This window comes from Mirounga angustirostris, unplaced genomic scaffold (assembly GCF_029215605.1).
Source record: "Mirounga angustirostris isolate CCGP_5_RB_7025 unplaced genomic scaffold, mMirAng1.0.hap1 SCAF_2, whole genome shotgun sequence".
In the NCBI taxonomy this organism is placed as follows: domain Eukaryota; kingdom Metazoa; phylum Chordata; class Mammalia; order Carnivora; family Phocidae; genus Mirounga; species Mirounga angustirostris.
The window spans coordinates 81,419,885-81,439,080 of NW_026991710.1; the positions used below are offsets into that span (position 1 = coordinate 81,419,885).

At 35.5% G+C, this 19,196-nt stretch overlaps 1 protein-coding gene across 9 annotated transcripts in view; it reads right to left on the bottom strand.

The window, feature by feature from the left end:
• The window catches only part of LOC135363617 (uncharacterized), a 64,819-nt gene that overhangs the window by 37,103 nt on the left and 8,520 nt on the right, over nucleotides 1-19,196 (bottom strand). The window contains exon 3 of one of the 9 annotated variants that reach the window (XM_064584848.1): nucleotides 15,042-15,100. The exons of the other annotated variants lie outside the window; for them this stretch is intronic. The gene's annotated coding sequence lies outside the window, so the exon portion shown is untranslated. The remainder of the gene's footprint in view (nucleotides 1-15,041; nucleotides 15,101-19,196) is intronic. 9 annotated transcript variants of the gene reach the window in all.

The window sequence follows — 19,196 nt, forward strand, 5'->3', positions numbered from 1 at the left end:
GATTCTGGAGTCCCGCATCGGGCTCCCTGCTGGGCAGGGAGTCTGCTTCTCCCTCTGATCCTCCCACCTCTCATGTGCTCTCTATCTCATTCACTCTCAAATAAATAAATAAAATCTTTAAAAAATAAAAATAAAAAAAATAAAAGCATCATTGCAGTAGTTTCTAAGTATCTCAAAATTATTTTTAAGTTAAGGCTTTAGGAAAGTAGTAATTTTGAGTAATTAATGCTTAATACAAATGTACCAAAGGCAATAAGAAAGCATTTATAAGATCAACTTTTTAATTATGAGATATTTTATAAATGATTCAGTCCTACACTTCTGCTTGCACAATTCCACATGAAACCTTTTTTCTTCTTTTTTTTTTCAGTGGAAGAGGACAATCAAACTTGGTTTTATCTTGAGAGCTCAAGAAAGGGTAAAAAATGGGTAGCAAGAAGTCTTTTTTGTGGAAAATGAATCCATTTTGAAGTTCAATGGGAAGAAGCAATTTTTGAATTTTGTATAGAAAATTTATCTAACTTCATAATTAACTTGATTATTTGATTTATTATGTAAACAAAGTATAATGTTTCTTAAAGCCTACAAATAACCACTTTTTCTAACCATGAAAGATTAAGTGAAAACAAAGGGAGTGGACAAAAATGGGAGGGGGTCACAGATCTGTATCTGCATGGAGGAAGAGGGCAGTACTTTGGGGGAGTGCAATTTACATGAGCATCTGGGTCTTTTGTCATGTTTTGGATGGATGACCTGAGTCTGATATATTGGTGAATAGCATTAAGAAAGGTCTGGTTGTCAAAGGCTAGAAAGAAAAATGCAATTAGCCACAGCAATGAGGTGATGTCTGTGTTTGGGGGAAAAAACTGACACCTAACTGGCAATAGAAAACACTGAAATGATAACATCAGTAGAAGACCAGATTGTGTGTGTGTGTGTGTGTGTGTGTATCTATTATATAATGATCTTAACTCAGTAGGATATGACAAAAATGTCATTTTTTGGTACTATTTGGCTTATGTGATGAAAGTGAATGTGTACCTGTTACCAAAGAAATGACATGAACTCAATGCATTTTTCACTCATGACACACTAATTTCACCAACCTGACATTCGCAATACTGTTTGTTTCTATTAAAGAAAATTAGAAATAAATAAAAGTGCACTTGGAGTCTAAAAGAAGTTTTCTCTTTTTCGGTCTATTTTTTTTTTTCTTTATAAACCATGCCATCCATAGTAGAGAAGCATATCTAATCTCCCAATTAGGTCAGGCCCCAGGATAATCAATCTCTTTAACAGCAGATGCCTTGTTTTAGCAAATGAATGCTTGGTTTCAAAAGCAGTTTTGTGTTGAGAGAGGAGTGCAGTTGGCACGGGTGATTAGAACTCTTTTAAACCCTATAAAAAGCTTCTGTAGATTGTTTTATGCCCACACTTTGTGAACTGAAGTAAATGTTGTATATCTCCATCTTAAAATGAACATGGTGGGGACTTTATACAGTCTGTGAGAACATCTACATGCATATAAATGGAATTATTTGAAGTCCAACATTTTTATGGCCATTTGAATTAAACTGTGATTTCAATAACATCTAAAACTAGTGAATATGTTTTAAGTAAGTGCTCTTCATGTTAATTAAATATACTCCTTAAGTAGTATAACTTAATTATTAGGTTAGCATTTTTTAAACTGAAAATACAATGGCAAGTTAACACGATTCTTACATTTATTGTTTGGCCTACATTTACATTAGTCTGTAAATGCCTTTCTTTGTGTCTGATGCCTTTTCAGTTCATAGTCACATCCATGTGTAAATGAGCAGTGTGCAAGCCAACTTTGAAATCAAGAAGAAATCATTTAACAGTAAAGTTTATAAACTGTATATTAAGTCAAAACTATAGATTGACTTTATTTTGCTCAAAACAACTCATTTAATATATGATAGACTGAAATATAGTGACATACCTTTCACTGTGGTATAACAAAAAAATCTCTAAGACTTCAGTAAATTATTTCAGATAATATTGTTCAAAATCTGATTGCTGGAACTCATCAGTGAGGCCTGAATGTGATACATAAAATAATTCAGAAGGCCACAGGAGTATGTATTTCCTTTTTTAAGAGAGTAGTCACATAATTAAAAGCATTGAGTTGAAACATTTGCAAGGTAGTTAAGAAAAAAAAGCATTCACCTGCATATTTGGGATGTTCTCATTTCAACTTTATTGTATAATGGTTTATTGTATAATGGTCAGTTCTACCAGTTTTTCTCCCCTCTTAAAAATTGTTTCAATCATGCCTAATCTGTGGAAAGTTAATATTTTCCATAGTGAAGGTGGATAGGACATCTGAGGAAAAATTAAAAGCAGATGGCCTTTAATTTAAGAAACATCTGATACTAATTACTTCCTACCTTTCACATGACTTAAATGTCGGTGAGTGTATAGGATTACATTACTTTTTTAAGAAAGGTTTTAAGGCTAAATTTGGTAGATAAGGTAGAGATCCAGTGAGATGAGATTTTTAAAATACAGGCATTCTTTTTTTTTTAAATACAGGCCTTCTTAATAATACCAAATACCAGAACAGAACTGTGACAGTTTACTTGTGCTTATTCTAACTCATAATAGCATTTTAATATGATTAGTAGAATGGCTTCTGCGTATTAAGATCCCTAAAGTTTTTAACTGGAGAACAGTTTAATGACCAATCTGTTACTCAGCTATATTTTATTTTTTTATTTTTTAGAAGATTTTATTTATTTATTTGTCAGAGAGAGAGAGAGAAAATGAGTTCTTAGAGGGAGAAACAGGCTCCCGCTGAGCAGGGAGCCTGACGTGGGGCTTGATACCAGGACCCTGGGATTATGACTTTAGCCGAAAGCAGATGCTTAACCAACTGAGCCACCCAGTCATTTCAACTCAGCTATATTTTAGATTTAAAACTTCATTTTATTGCTGTAGCATGTAAAGCAGTTAACATTTGATTTAGTGGAATTAACACTTAGCTTTATATGATAGCTTTCTTAGACCCCAATGATTTTCAGAATCCAGAGATTTCCAAGCTGAAACTTTTTCTGATCATAGAGCTTTCGTAGCTAAGTGTATACATGGATTATTTCTTCCTTAGACATGCACACACATTCACGCGCACACGCAAACACTATAATATAAAAAAAAAAAAACGTCAGAAAGAAAACATACCAAAATGTTAACACTATCTTTGGGTGATGGATAAATTTGGGGTTATTTATAGAATTGGCTTCCATTTTTAATGACTTTTTTTATACTTAGGAAGAAATGTAACTATTTTCAGTTTCAAATAACAGACATATTAGGATCCCAGCATAGGTAGTGTATAGTTTGACCATGATTTTCTCCGGTCCTCTGAAATCTCTGCAAGGGCAAATACCTGCAAGGGCAAGTACTCTGTTCTTTCCTTGGCACTACCACTTTGGCCGTGATGTTGAAGCAAACCACTCCGTGAAAGTTACAGTTTAATTCCAAAATGGAAGAAGTAGGTTGTGTTTAAAGCATCCCTGGAATGATCCAAAATAACAACTAGTAACCATGGTAAACAGGAATTGTACCTATTCAGGATCTCAGGAGCACTTTGCAGTTCTATTATTGAAGACCCCCAAAGACATTTTGTTGATATTATATCTATGGGTATTTATCACATTAGATATTAAATCTGAGCTATTTTTGAAATATGTATTAATTCATTTAAAATATCCATTTAATTCATTTAAAAATAACAGTGAATACGCGTTACATGTTAACACACATAATATAGTTTCTTGAAAACAAAGTAAAATATATTGAGAAGAACGGCACTATTTTCCATTTTTGTAAATGTCTTTTATGTATGTCTTAGCAGAAGACCGTTAGATTCTCTAACCCGCTTCTACATTCAATTTCTTAGAGTGTGGTATTTTGATTGAAGTATATGAAGAAAACTCGGCTTCAGACAAATGTACAGGAGGAAAAGGGAGGGACATTTTACTAATTTTTTCAGATAAATGTGGGTATTCTTCTTTAATATTACTCCAAATCTCCACAAGTACTAGTTTGTTGAAGATCCCATGCAATGTGAAATCTGAAACTATATCAACAAACTTTTAATACCTTTGAAACTAGCCCCAAGAAGATTTCTAAAAGGAGTCTAATTTTTGCTTTAAAAAAATAAATTGTAATGTTGCAACAATAGTAACACAACCCCAAGGTTAAGAGGGTAACATTTTAATATGCACCAAAGTTGTTTCCTAACAAACACTGCTCACATTTCTGAACCTGATTTCTTTTCTTTTTTTTTTTTTTTTAAGATTCTATTTATTTGTCAGAGAGAGAGAGTGAGCACACAAGCAGGGGGAGCAGCAGACACAGAGAAGCAGGCTCCCCGCTGAGCAAGGAACCTGATTCAGGGCTCCATCCCAGGACCTTGGGATCATGACCAGAGCTAAAGGCAGACACTTGACCAACTGAGCCACACAGGCATCCCTGAACCTGATTTCTTAATTCTTTAGGTGAATCAACTTTCACGTTTACTTTTATTGCATGGATGAGGTCTTAATGCCTTCGCTTTTTATCTTTTTTTGAGATAACTTTATCTCTATGTATTAAACAGATATGAGCTGCATGGGAATATCAATAAATGTTTGATCAATGGTTGTTGGCATGGTGATCTACTTTCCCAGATTTCTGTCTTCACAGTCAGTATACAAGAAAATAATTTCCAAATAAAACCTTTGCTTGAGCCCTGAGAACCAAAATATTGATTTCCAAAAGAAAATATTTGTTTCAGTGGTGAATTTGTATTCCAGAAATCAAAGCCAAACTACACATTTCCTTTTATGGCACTCATATAATATGTCACATATTATTAAAAATAATTTAGAATGTTCCCACACATTGTTTTGATGATGTCTCTTTTCCTTGTAAACATTGGTACAAAATGTTCTAACAATGAACTAATTATAAAAAAAAAAAATCTTTTTTTTTCTTTAATCTTTAAAATCCCTTTTCTTTTAAAATTGATGTCTGTTTGTTTCCACTAGGAAATGCAGATGATACATTTTCATGTTTTTTTGTTTTTTTTTTAATGATGAAAACAGTAATGTCACTCTTTGCTTGTGAGTCCAATAGCCATGCTAGAGGATTTCTGCAGATGTGGCTATCAATATATTCAAGATCCAAGGAAACCATCTTTTACCTTTCATACTCTCCCAGAATAGATAAGGTTCCCCTATTGTGCAATCTCATTTCTACAGCCTTGGATTTCCACACACTGCGCTCATTGTAGTTGATAATTATTTATTTGTACAATCAGTTGATTTTTTTATGCCTAATTTTAGCTAGGTTTTTATTTTTTATTTTTTATTATGTTCAGTTAGCCAACATATAATACATCATTAGTTTTTGATGTAGTATGCAAAGATTCATGAGTTGTGTATAACACCCAGTGCTCATCACAACACGTGCCCCCCTTAATACCCATCACCCTGTTACCCCATTCCCCACCCCCCTCCCTTCTGTAACCCTCAGTTTGTTTCCTGGAGTCCAGAATCTTTCATGGTTTGTCTCTCTCTCTGATTTCTTCCCATTCAGTTTTCCCTCCCTTCCCCTATGGTCCTCTGCACTATTCCTTATGTTCCACATAGGAGTGAAACCATATGATAATTGACTTTCTCTGCTTGACTTATTTCACTTAGCATAATCCCCTCAGTTCCATCCATGAGGCAAATGGTACGTATTCACCCTTTCTGATGGCTGAGTAATATTCCATTGTATATATGCAATCAGTTGATTAATAACTGTTTCTTTCACTATACTGTAAGCTCCAAGAAAGAAGGGTCTGAGCTGGCTTTTCTATTTTCTGCCCAGGACAAGGGCACAGTGTTGGGCACAGGTTAAGAACTCTGGAAAAGCTGCTGAATATATGACTAAATCAATGCTGTTGAACATTTGATGCACTTTAGATTCCCCAGAATATTTTCTTGAACCTTGTATATTTTGAGATTAGCCATCCTTCTTGAATTAGATTTTGTCATAAATCTCAGTTGCTTCTTTCTCACCTCCTTGACTATTCCTTTCTTATCTTCTTTCATGGTTTTATTCCCCTTATGTATATATTTTATTCTCTTTATTTTTTAAGTTTTTACTTAAATTTCAGTTAGCTAACATTCAGTGAATTATTAGTTTCAGGTGTACAATATAGTGGTTCAGCAATTCCATACATCACCCGGTGCTCAGCACGAGTACACTCTTTTCTCCCCATCACCTATTCCCCCCATCCCCCTGCCCCTCTGGGAACCATCAGTTTGTTCTTTATTATCAAGAGTCTGTTCCTTGGTTTGCATGGCTTTTTGTTTTAATTTCTAGCTCCTTAAGGTAAGCAGGAAGTTCTGTATTGTTCCTTACTATTTTTCTCTTTTTACCTACTTTCTCTCAATTAGCCATAACCTCCGTGATTCCCATAGTTAAATGTCCAATCCCAGTCTCTCCCTCAGACTGTGTTTCTGCATTTTCCAGGTATTCTCTGTACATTTCCAACCAGATGTCCATCTTTTTGCAGCTCACAGGCCTAGGACATCTTCCATACTATATCAGTGATCTCTTGTGCTCGCTTTGTGTACCAGGGAAGCACTGCTTTTCCAACTTTTGTGCTGCTTCCATCCGTGCTCTCACCGAGTCCTCTCAGGTCCAAGTTTTCATCCCAAATACCATCACACTAGCTCACGCCTTGACCATCTCATGTCTGTCCTTGTGATAGCCTTTCCACTCCTCCTTCTACATGCTGGTTTTCTGGGCTTTAATATATCCTGCACACTAGTATGGGAGTAGTCTTTCTAAATCACATAATAATTCCTTTTTAAAAACTTTCAGTCTGGGGTGCCTGAATGGCTCTGTCGGTTAAGTGTCTGCCTTTGGCTCAGGTCATGATCCTGGGGTCCTGGGATCGAGTCCCATGTCGGGCTCCCTGCTCAGCGGGGAGTCTGCTTCTCCCTCTGCTCCTCCCCACTGCTCACACTCTCTTTCTCTCAAATAAATAAATAAATAAATAAATAAAATCTTAAAAAAAAAAAACAAAAAAAACCTTTCAGTCTGACACTCTAGGTAGTCATAATTATCATCAAAGAACTCTCCATAACTTTTCCCTCTGTTTCGCTCACCTTCTTCATCATTTATTTGCTGTGTAGGCAACAGAAAGCTCCGGGATGCATTTGCATCTGCTGCTAAAGACTCTTTGACTGGAGTGGACCTTGTGAAAAGATGTAGCTTCCCCCACCCCCACGCATTCTGCAACCACATGGCTCTTATTCCAAGAAGAGTGACTATATACTTGAGTTCCCAGAGCTGGTGACACAGATCTCAGAACCAAACCAGGCCCAGTTCGCAGCCACATGTTAAGGCCATGCCACATGTCTGCCTTTGGACCTTAAAATGAAGGCCTGAAGACTTGACTCAAAAACACTACAAAAGCTGCAAATATTATTACACCCCAAAATGCCTGAAAACACCTAATCCCTGCCTCAGCCACACCTGCAGGGTCAGCCAGAACTGTCAAGAGTCTCAAGTTACCTGCCAGACTCCATGCCCCACCCAGGACCGAAAGCCCACATAGCCCAACACACTAAATCTCCAGCCCTGATCAAAACACTGTGATTTCCGGGGCAATTTTGTCCCCTCCCTCATCCATCTCTTATTTATTTCTCAAGGTCTCCTGCCCATTTACCAAGGTGTTGGAGTTTGACTGGATCACTAAGTACTACTCTTTTGTCCCTACCCTAAGTCTGGAACCAATCCAGAGACAGATGCAGGATTTTGAGAGAAGAAAATAATCACTTAATACATCACTTTTATTAAAGAGAAAGCTGCTTTCTAGAATCAGAGTATTCTAGCATAGTCCTTTTAAATTGAACTCTTAGCCTCTGGATTCCATATGTTCATTGAGTAGTATTTTTACTTTTCTTAACCCCCAAATTCAATGTGTTCTTCTCATAATATAAGCCTTCACTAATTGTTATTTATTCATTAATAAATTGTTATTTATTCATTAATCCACTTTTACCTGGATACAATGACAATTTGGATTTCTTACAATCCATGGCCAAATAGGTATGTGCACCTCCAATTTAGACAGGGTTACCCTTTTGCCACTGGCACAAGCCTCCCTCTCAGGGCAGATCCCTTTCTCCATCACAGAGAGCTGACCCCAAGGCAGACTTTCCAAGGTCAGGTTGCCACTGAGAGAGGAATGGCCCATATTGAACCACCCGGTTTGTTCTAAAATTTCCAATCCGGTAAGTCACTCCTTACCTGGTTGGAACAGAAGTCAGAAAGGTTACTGCAGTGGATAAACTTCCATGTGGAACCTGAAACCAGGTAAGTGGAGCTCCCCTCCCAGTAGATATATTCTCTATCCATATGTGAGAGGTAATTTCAGCACCCATCCCCCAATCTTAACTCTGGGTAATTAGCAAAAAAGCAGCTAATTCAGTAGATTAAGCAGTCCGCAGAGGAAAGTACCAGGAACACATCTAGTCTCATCCCTGAACAGAAATGATAATAGATGATGAAGATAACCTACTAGTCAGTGGAAAGGTTCAAATTTAAATAACAGAAGGTTTAGTTAGAAAGGACCAATCAAATTTATTGTTGTTTGACTTTCATTTTGTCTTCTCCAGTTTGAATTACTGAAAAAGAAATGGGAATGACCAGTTAGCATTCCTCATGCCACCAGGAAGCTTCCTGCCAAATTCTGTGGAAGCTAGGTATAACTTGGGGAAAATGTTCTTGTTTTGTTTTATGAGACATCAAGATATCTGTCTTCTATTATTTTTATTTTCTATAGAGATAATTTGAGAAGTGTTGAAGAATGAGAAATATGACAAAAAGAAGAATAACTGATTATATTTGGAAATAAATGTTGCAATTTAAAATACAGTGTGGTACATGATAAGATGTATTGATTTACATTTTTAAATAACTGACTGTGGGATTTGAAGTGATTGTAATATAGGAGGTAGAGAGAAAATTATATTATTGTGACTATAACCCAGTGCATTAAGAGCAAGAAATATCATAAAATTCCAAAATTAATTTGCCATATCAGATATATACAATATTCCTTCCCCCTCTTTTAAATTTGTGTTATTTAATAGATTGCTAATATGCTAGTTTAACTTAATGGGATTCCATTTTACTTCCTTTGTGAGTTTATTAGTTATAACTCTCTGCTATATTATTTTAGTGGTTATTTTAGGGTATATATTATACCTCTTTAACTTCTCACAGCCTACCTGTAAGTGATATTCTAATACTTTACATATAGAATAAGAACTTTAAAGTGTTCTTCCTTTATTTCCCTCTCTGTCTTTGTGGTATTGCTGTCATGCATTTTACTTATACATCCTTTTTTTTTTCCTTTCACTTATACATGTTATTAAGCCCCTTGGACCTTGTTATCATTTTTACTTTCAATAGTTGATTATATTTTTAAAATATTTAAGTAACAAGTTTAAACACTTGGGATGAGAGTGATCTAAGCAAAGCATAAGTGCAAAGTCCTGAAAGGGGAAAAAAGCTTGGTGTTATTCAATGTACAGTGTGATGAATACAGTGATGGGGGAGTGTGTCACAAAATGAGATCTCAGATAGAGGCAGGGGCCAAATTATTATGGGCCTGTGGACTTGGGTTACAAAATTTACATTTTATTCTAATTTGGATGCTAAACAGAGGATTTCTATTTTTAAAAGATCATTTGGGGGACGCTTGGCTGGCTCAGTCAGTAGAACTTGTGACTCTTGATCTCAGAGTTGTAAGTTTGAGGCCCACGTTGGGGATTATGGGAAGACTATACACAACACATATAAAATATAAATATAAATATAAAATATAAATACCATGATGTCCGGCATGTACTGGGCACTCAATAAATAGGAGTTATCATTCTTATCATGTTACTGTAGCCCATCACTGAACTTTCCATGTCCCATGCTCTCTTCACAAACATGTATCTCCACATGGCCACTAGAACTATCTTTATAAGACACACATCACATCAGTCCTTTGCTTAAGAAAACCCTCCAGTCCTTCTCATCGGTACAAACTTCATGGCACATATGAAGGACATTATTTGTCTTTGCATAGTCATTTCTCACATCATTCTTCTCCCAGTTACGCTTGGCTCTAGAGTAGTACTTCTCAAGTTTTCATGTGCTTACAGCTTTCCAGGGGATCTTATTAAAATGCAAACCCTGATTCTGGGGATCTGGGTGAGGCTTGAGGTTTGGCATTTCTAATAAACTCCCAGGGATGCTTTTCTGCTGGTCTGTGGATCACACTTTGAGAATCATAGCACTAGAGTACATCAAGTTCGGGCAAGGTTATTTTGGGTTTCTTTAAAAAAAAAAAAAGTTGTGGGGCTTTTTTGGCTTAAACTATTGACCTTACATTTCTTTACGTAAAATAATCCTACCCTTCTTAAATTTTCTTCAGTGTTGTAGCTGGGCACCCACAACAACTATATAGCCATAACCTATCTATTAATTATTAATAGAGCAATATACCTTTGCCAGGTTGGAAAGCCTCAGGCTTTCTCTTAGCTAATGCCATGATAAAAATTTATAGATATTATACATACTGTGACTTATAATTTCATGATTTCTTTTAACTGTGCTACCAGAGGGTAGCATGGTTAAAAAGTTTTTTGCCTGAAGCTGGTAAGGAATGAGAAAAAGAATGGAAATATAACTGCCTTTTTAACATTTAAATAAAATAAAGAATGGGAATGCTACTTAATTTATATTTTAGTATCTATAGCCAAATCCCCACAAAAAGCTCATTTCAAACTTTTAAAAAAATCCTATTTGTCTAATGGAAAAATTTAGGAATCACACGGATGAAAAGTGTCTTCAGGGCATACATGTGTAATTACTTCCATTTCTCGAGAATACTTTAGCCTTTATGAAATTTTCTCAAAGAGAGAAATCAGGTTTGTCTTCTGCTTCTGGACAGATACACCCTCACACCACCAGTTACCAACCAGGGAAAATCTCTTTGGAGTCAATTAGAACTCCTCGCTTACACTGTAACATAGAATGGGAGCAATTCCTAAAATGGCCAAGCTGGAGATAATGTAGAGCTCTCAGCAGATTGGACAGCTCTGTTCTTGGGACTGAGGAATTGTGTTTTCCATATGCACAACTCTTGGTGTTACTGAGTTACTGATTTCAGTTAAGTAGACTTTCAAATTTTAATTTACATAACATGAACACGTTTCCCTGAGAATCGACAGTTTTATGGAGACATTTCCTTGTCTGTTCTCATGAAGTTAAAAAAAAAAAAAAATCCACAGGGCATTCATTAACACTTCTAAAAGTGACAGGCTGTGTCTTTATGCCATTTTCATTTGCGCTGCTTCTGATCTTGCCATCACTCATTAAAAAGGGAGTTTAGGGTAATATAAACAATGCTTTTTGGCCATACTAGAAGCTATTTCTTGTCTGATAAAGAAGAAAAGTCCACAAGGCCTCTTGGACAAAGGATAAGGATATGTTCTTTATGGCTTGGCTCTCAAAAGGCCTATAGTCTATGATGTTTGAGGTCCCTTCCTTGGGAAACTTTCTTCTAGTGTAGCTTCTATTACTTATCATTCTGTTCTTCTATCTCAGCCTGGGAGGATACCCTTAAACCAATCATTTGGGAGGGAAGGTAGGATTTAAATTTGGCCTTGAAATAGGAATATAATTTTAATACAAGGAAGGAAGGTAGTTGGTTATGCTTGCTCAAGGAAAAATTGTCAGCTGAAGCCCCAAAGGTGGGGAGAAGTCAAGAATATTTCAGGGACAGCTCAACGACCAGCTTTGTTGGATAGTAATAGATAACTGAAAAAGGAAACTTGAGACCAGATTGCTGAGAAACTTCAATTTGGAGCAAGTTGTTTGGACTTTATTCAGTAGGTATTGATGTTAATAAAAAGTATTCCTAAATGGCAGGATGATCGTCATATTAAATTTGGATGGGCGTTAAGTTTGAGATATCCTGGGATGAGAGTGATGTTCCATCAGAAAGGAAAAGGAGGAAATAGTGTAGATGAAACAGCCTTGGCAAGCTGACTCCCATGTATATAGTTTGGTCCATGGAAAGGCATAAGCCTAAGTAACAAATGGGAAATTATAGTAACAGGAATCATTCTTTCTGCTGGAGAACAGCAATAAAGAATAATAAATAGCAATTTTGGAAGTCAGGAAAAACAGGGTGCATGTCTCCAAATCTCCAGATCCCCTGCCATTGGTGGACAAATTCAGAGTATACTAATCAGGTAAAGAAAAGGGCTTATCATAATTGAGGCAAAAGACTAGGGACCTCTTGTTATTTTTTGAGGTTCAAGGCAGAATCCCAATTCTACAGTTTGTGTGTGGGGTGGTATGAAATAGGGTAAACATGGGGGCTGGAATTCTAGGCCAGTTATTTTGGCAGAATGTAGAGAGGCAGATAGAGCCAGACACTCAGTCTAATGGATTAGGCCAACAGGATCTGGCTACATGAACACCCCAGACTTATTCCTCACTCACTGGGCCCTGGGTTTGGTTGGTGATGAAGGAGGCTGTAGGTTGAGGAAATTCAGCTGTCAGTGATAGATCATTAGATCTGGAGAGGCCAGTCTGATCGCGGTATTGAGGTTTCAAACTGCTATGGGGCAGTCTTGTCAGACTGGTCAGGAAAAAAAAGAGAGGAGACACATATTGCAAGTGTCAGGAAAAAGAGAGGTGCCATCACCACAGATTATACAAATATTTAAAAAGATAATTAGGGAAGAAGACATACAAATGGCCAACAGATACATGCAAAGGTGTTCAACATCATTAATAATGAGGGATGTGAACCAAAACCACAATGACCTCACACTTGTTAGAATGGCTGTTATCAAAAGGACATGAAATAACAAGTGCTAGCAAGGATGTGGAGAAAGGGAACCCTCATGCGCTCTTGGTGGGAATATAAATTAGTGCAGCCATTTTGGAAAACAGTGTGGAAGTTCTTCAAAATATTGAAAATAGAACTACTCTATGATCCAGCAATTCTACTTCTGGGTATATATCTAAAGGAAATGAAACACTAACTTGAAAAGATTGATGTACCTCCATGTTCATTGCAGCATTATTTACAATAGCTAAGACATGAACATTTCCTAAGTATCTATCGATGGGTGAATAAAGAAGATGTGGTATATATATGTACTTTACATTCATTATATTACACACACACACTATATATATAATGGAATATTACTGAACTATATAAAAGAATGAAATCTTGCCATCTGCAACAACATAGATGACCATGAGGGCATTATGCTAAATGAAATAAGTCCAACAGAGAAAGACATATACTGTATGATTTCACTTAGATGGGGAATTAAAAAAATAAAAAAATGAAATCCATAAGTACATAGAACAGATTGGTGGTTGTCAGATGTTGAGGGTGCAGGTGGGGTATAGAAAAAATGGTTGAAAGAGGTCAAAAGATCTAAACTTCCAGTTATAAGATAAATAAGCCCTGGGGATGTAATGTACAGGACGGTTACTATAGTTAACAATATTATACTGTATATTTGAAAGTTGCTAAGAGAGTAAATCTTAAAAGTTTTCATCCTAAGAGAAAAATTGTACCTAGGTACAGTGATGAATGTTAATTAAACTTATTGTGGTGATCATTTTACAATATATACATATATCAAATCATTATGTTGTATACTTATTTATTTATTTTTTTTAATTTTTTTTTCATTATGTTGTATACTTAGAACTAATACAATGTTATATGTCATTTTGATCTAAAAAAAGAAAGATAATAGGGGAATATTATGTATAATTTCATGTTAATAATTAAGGTAACTTAATTGGTATAGACAAATTTCTTGAAAGACATAAACTATCAAAGAAAATTTTTAAAAATCAATTACAGCAAACAATGAATCATGGAACACTACATCAAAAACTAATGATGTAATGTATGGTGATTAACATAATAAAAAAATCAATTACAGCAGTATACAGAAGTGATAATATGTCATGACCAAGATAAACCCAGGAATGCAAGGTTAGTTTAATATTTGAAAAATCTATCAATTTAATACCCAATGATAAGCTCAAATATATGCAGAAAAAGCATTTGACAAAATCCAACATCCATTCCTTGTTAAAATCTTTCAGAAAGCTAGGATTAAAAGAGAACTTCCTGAGCCTGCTAAAGAATTATAAAAAACCTTATTTAAAATTATACTCCATGATGAAAGACTGAGTATTTTCCTCTCTAAGACCAGGAACAAGTGAAGGTTGTATGCTTTCACCACTTATATTCAATATTGTACTCCCTCAAAATCCAAAGGCCTACAGATTGGAAAGGAAGAAGTACAACTATCTTTATTGACAGATGGCAAGATTGTCTCTGTAGAAAATCCAATTGAATCTGCAAAAACTTATTCAAACTAATAAGTGAATTTTGCAAGTTTGTAAGACACAAAATCAACACACAAAAAATCAATTGTAAAATGGCCTTTACCAGTAGAGTTTTGCTAAATTGAATTGTTTTAGGATTAGTTGAAAATCAAGTGCCTCCCTATGAGTATATATCACTTTTTCGTGGATGCCAAGTTGTTAATACCCACATAGAAACCAAAATCTACTTTATTTTCTCTCTTGAGAAGTTTATTGCTCGTCCTCTGAAACAGCAGTGATTGGAGTTATACTTAGGATTCTTCAACTCTTCAACTTTGTTCCATTTATTTGTTCTGTTCTTTATTTGTTCTACCTAATGCTATTTTACTGGCAAGTATATCACCTCACAAAAATCAAGGATCTTATCTGATGTGGGGATTCATAATGTTCTTCAACCTTTTGTTTTGTCTAACTTGCTTACTTCACTCAAATATTCTAAATTGCAATATTCTAGGATTTTTTATGTCAAGTATTTAGACGTAGAATAGAATTCCAAGAAGTAAATAAACATGTTATCTGCATCGCATGATCCTTACCTCTAGACCAATTTGACACAGGTGGGCCTTAAAAAGTTGGTCCATTTCCAAGCCATCTCCTACACAAACATTGACGAAGAAACTGGTTTCAGTGTCAGTTATGGTCCATACGAGTGATTATTCTTAACTGACATTAAAAATGTTCCTTTTTTGTATTTCCATCCAAGCGGTCCGTAAGTACGTGACAGCCTATCTATGCATTTGAGTGAGAATAACACTGATTGATTTGGGTGTATTTTTAGGATGAGAGAGGAGGGTTTTTTGGGGGGTTTTTTTGGTTTTTTTTTTTGATGGAAATATTTCATATTGTGAAATGATGAAACATAGTAGAAAACATTGAGTCAAAGATATAAATACAAAATAAGCCATAAATCTACTTATTCTAAAATAGCTTTTTAGGTTCTTTGACACATGGGAAGTAAGAAACTAATGACAACCATTATTATATGGTAAAGTGTTATATAGTGAAGCAAAGATGTCCCATGTACTCCAGCTTTTTGATATTACCTACAGTTTTTTTCTATGTCCAAATGTAATAGATGAACTCCCATTTTAAGTATTGTGAGAGGCCTATTGCCTTACTCGGTATTTCTATTAATTCTTGGTTAGGGTGGGATGATTTCCAGCCTGCTCTAAATTACTACTCTTGTATATTTCTCAATTCCTATTTGTAATTTTCCTTAGGTTCTGTCCTTTTCCTACTCTGCTTCTTTCCTTTTTCTTTCTTTCTTTCTTTCTTTCTTTCTTTCTTTCTTTCTCTTTCTTTCCTTCTCTCTCTCTCTCTCTCTCTCTTTCTTTCTTTCTTTCTTTCTTTCAAGTATAGGACTCAGCCTTGGGTTTTTAGTTTCCCCAAGCTATACTACAACAAGGGTATTTATGTAAGTAGCATAGGTTTCATGGTTAATACAGGAGGATTAAACACAGAAAGAATTTTAAAAGCAAATTAAATCAGGACAGTAGTTCCTAAAAGTCCTCTCGCCATGTTGGCTACTAGAAATTTCTCATTAGCCATCTTTCTTCTCTGTTGTCATTTTTCTGAATTCCTTTTATTCCCTCCCTCTGTTGGATGGTCCTGTCATCTCTAGTAATTCGAGTAACTGGCCACCATATCTCTATCATCTCTTGCCTATCAATGGAAAATGTGCACATTGTTTTCTAAACATTTTCCCCCACATTAACTGATCCAAGAAAATGCAAAAATCTTCTAGTAAGTAAAACAAACAAAAAGTAGTAGACATCTTGCATTTATTTCTCCCATATATTGGGATGTTGAGCAATTGGTGGAGCACATCACAGGCTGACTTGCTGGCTTGGTATCCAGTTGATAATATATATGGTTGTTCCGGCCATTGAGAGCAGTGCCATTCTCATTGATTGGTGTCTGTGCCCAGCACTTACAGATTTTGAATATCATCTCAAGCTAAATCTACTTTCCTATTTGAAATACAGGTACATGCTAATGTAATTTCATTTTTAGCGTTTCGTTGCTATATATATTTTTTCAGTTGACCCATTTTAGATTGCTTTTCTTTCATGCTTTTAACTAAAGATTGATAAAACTTATGTTTCTTAAAGAAGTAATAAACATACATGAAGTAAATGTCTAGTAAAACATATCGTTCGCTCTTTACTTTTTTTCCTAATCCCCCTTTCTCAGAATCTAGTTGCAAAGTATGTGATTTTCCCAGTGGCAAACAGATCAGAATTTAGCATTTAAAAACATTTTACATTTAAATTCTAAAAAATATTTTGCTATTTCTGTGTTTTTACTTTCTGGGATATTTGGTAAGTTTGAAAAAAAAATATCAAAGCTGATCTGAGTCATTACCGCTATGAACGCTAAAAAACTAAAATTTCAGTGTACATAATATATTCCGGCATACTATTTGTTTAGATTCATCTTGTAGCTGATTTTCTCTGGTTTAAGTATAAACTTGCAAAAGTGAGCACAGCAATGCCTTAATCATATATATCATACTAGTCTGACTTCTAGGATGTTTACTTCAAGAGTATTGCTTGGCTCGGTGTTTATAGCCTCAAAAAATTTGAATCTCATTTCTAGAAGTCAGTCTATAACTTGAAATAAGATGACAATGCTTTCTCAAAACAAACAAACAAACAACCCCAACAGAAAACACCATTTCCCTTAGATTTACTTATAACCTCCGAGAAGCAAGGACTTTGCTTGTTTGTTTGTTTTAAAAATCCTGGGAATGTGGGGATAGGATGAGTTCAGTTCTACATAAATTTAACAGGTCCGAAGACATAAGTCCAAATAGATGGTTTTGCCTTAGCTGGTGAGGATGCCGGGGCTGCTTCCTTTGTTGGTGCTGACATCACTGAAGCAGTAGAAAGGCCACTGCTTTCCTTTTTAAAGTTCCAAATTCACCCTTTAGAGTAGGTTAACACTTTGCAAATGTCAGATTTACAGTTTCTGGTGAACAGCGAAGAAAGTCCAAGAGCCTGTAAGAAATTAGAGCTGAATGGTGAGCACAGCACCAGGTGTAGAGTCACTGAATCACTGGGTCGTACACCTGAAACTAATGGAACCGTGTGTCAACTCTACTTCCATGAGGGGAGGGGGTCAGAAATTAGAGCTGTAAATCAAATTTCTTTACTATATCTTAGCTCTTAAGATACATCATATTTCAAAGATTCTAACATTTACATTTCTTTTTACATTTTCACATTTCTGGAAACAGGTTGTGTCTTGTGGTTCTGATGTCCTTGTCATTGCTAGTCCACGTGCATAAAAACTTACAGTATGAATATCAGCAACTTGGAATAAAATTGCAGAGACGATACTGTATGACCAGCACTCTTGATAGCATAGATGATAGTATTGTGTGGGAAACATGGTCATCCATGACTCTGAGTTGAACATGTTTGGAAATACTGGATTTGGGATGGGAGTAAGCTTTAGGAATACCCTAACCGATTTGTTTTGCTTATACTTTATTGTTTTTCTAAGATTTTATTTATTTATTTGAGAGAGCTCGAGCACACATGCACGTGAACAGGGAGCAGGGGGAGGGGCAAGGGTAGGGAGAGGGACAAGCAGACTCCTGCCTGAGCCTGGAGCTCAATCTGGGGCTGGATCCCATGAGCCCCAGACCATGACCTGAGCCCAAACCAAGAGTCCTCCGGATGCTTAACTGACTGAGCCACCCAGGTGCCCCTCTTACAGTTTCATTTTTATATAGATTCAAGCAGGGCATAAGATAAAAACCTATACCTCAGTAGGTATTATAAAGCTCTTTCAGTAAGTATGTAGTGAAAGTTCTGAGCTACAAAAAACACGTGTTATAACTTGTGTAGCTTTGTTTTTATTCCTTTCTTTGTGGTACATACAATAATGTCATCCTTGCAATCATTATGGTATTATGATTTTGAGGTGAACACAGATCATGAGATTTTAGAATTTTTGATTTGCTAATTTTAAAGAAGTTTTTACTGTTGCTATGTCTTTTAAAGTGGTGAAATGAGTCATATATCAAAGGAGGCATTGAAGCATTTCTTTGAAAAATAAAATTTTACAGGACTTAATCCATCCTTTCATTTTCATAATTAACATTCTTTTGGAGAATTACTATCAAATACGTTCTTTAAAAGTGAACTTCAAAGTCTAACTTTGGGCCATAAGTAAACTACTCTGCCTTGTTTATTATAGACAATCATCGTTGAGGGTTTTGAAGTTTAGTTTGGAAGAGGATTTAGCACTCTGCAAGTTTATATTTAAGATTGCAATATTGACTGATTGTCTTTCTGAGAATGTAATAGACATAATAAATTGCTTGCAACACTTAATATTTTCAGAGTGTTTGCCATTACCGTACTTGATGATTATTATTAAAAAAAAAAATCTCTCTGATCCCCCCGTTCTGAAAAGGAAACCAAAATTACTTCTCAATCCCTTCACTGTCTACATATAATCTCTGATTTAATATCACTAACCCAATACAGCAACACCTCATTTTCCCAGCATTGCTCAAGAAAAGTTTGTTCCATGCCAGTACACTTCCCAGATATCCGAAGAATATGCATTTAAATGACAAGCCTATTTTTTTTTTTTTTACTATTTCTGATAGAAATATTTCTACAACACACTGTTATTCTTATATAGAGAATACTGAAAAAAATCTCTAAAATTTTGTG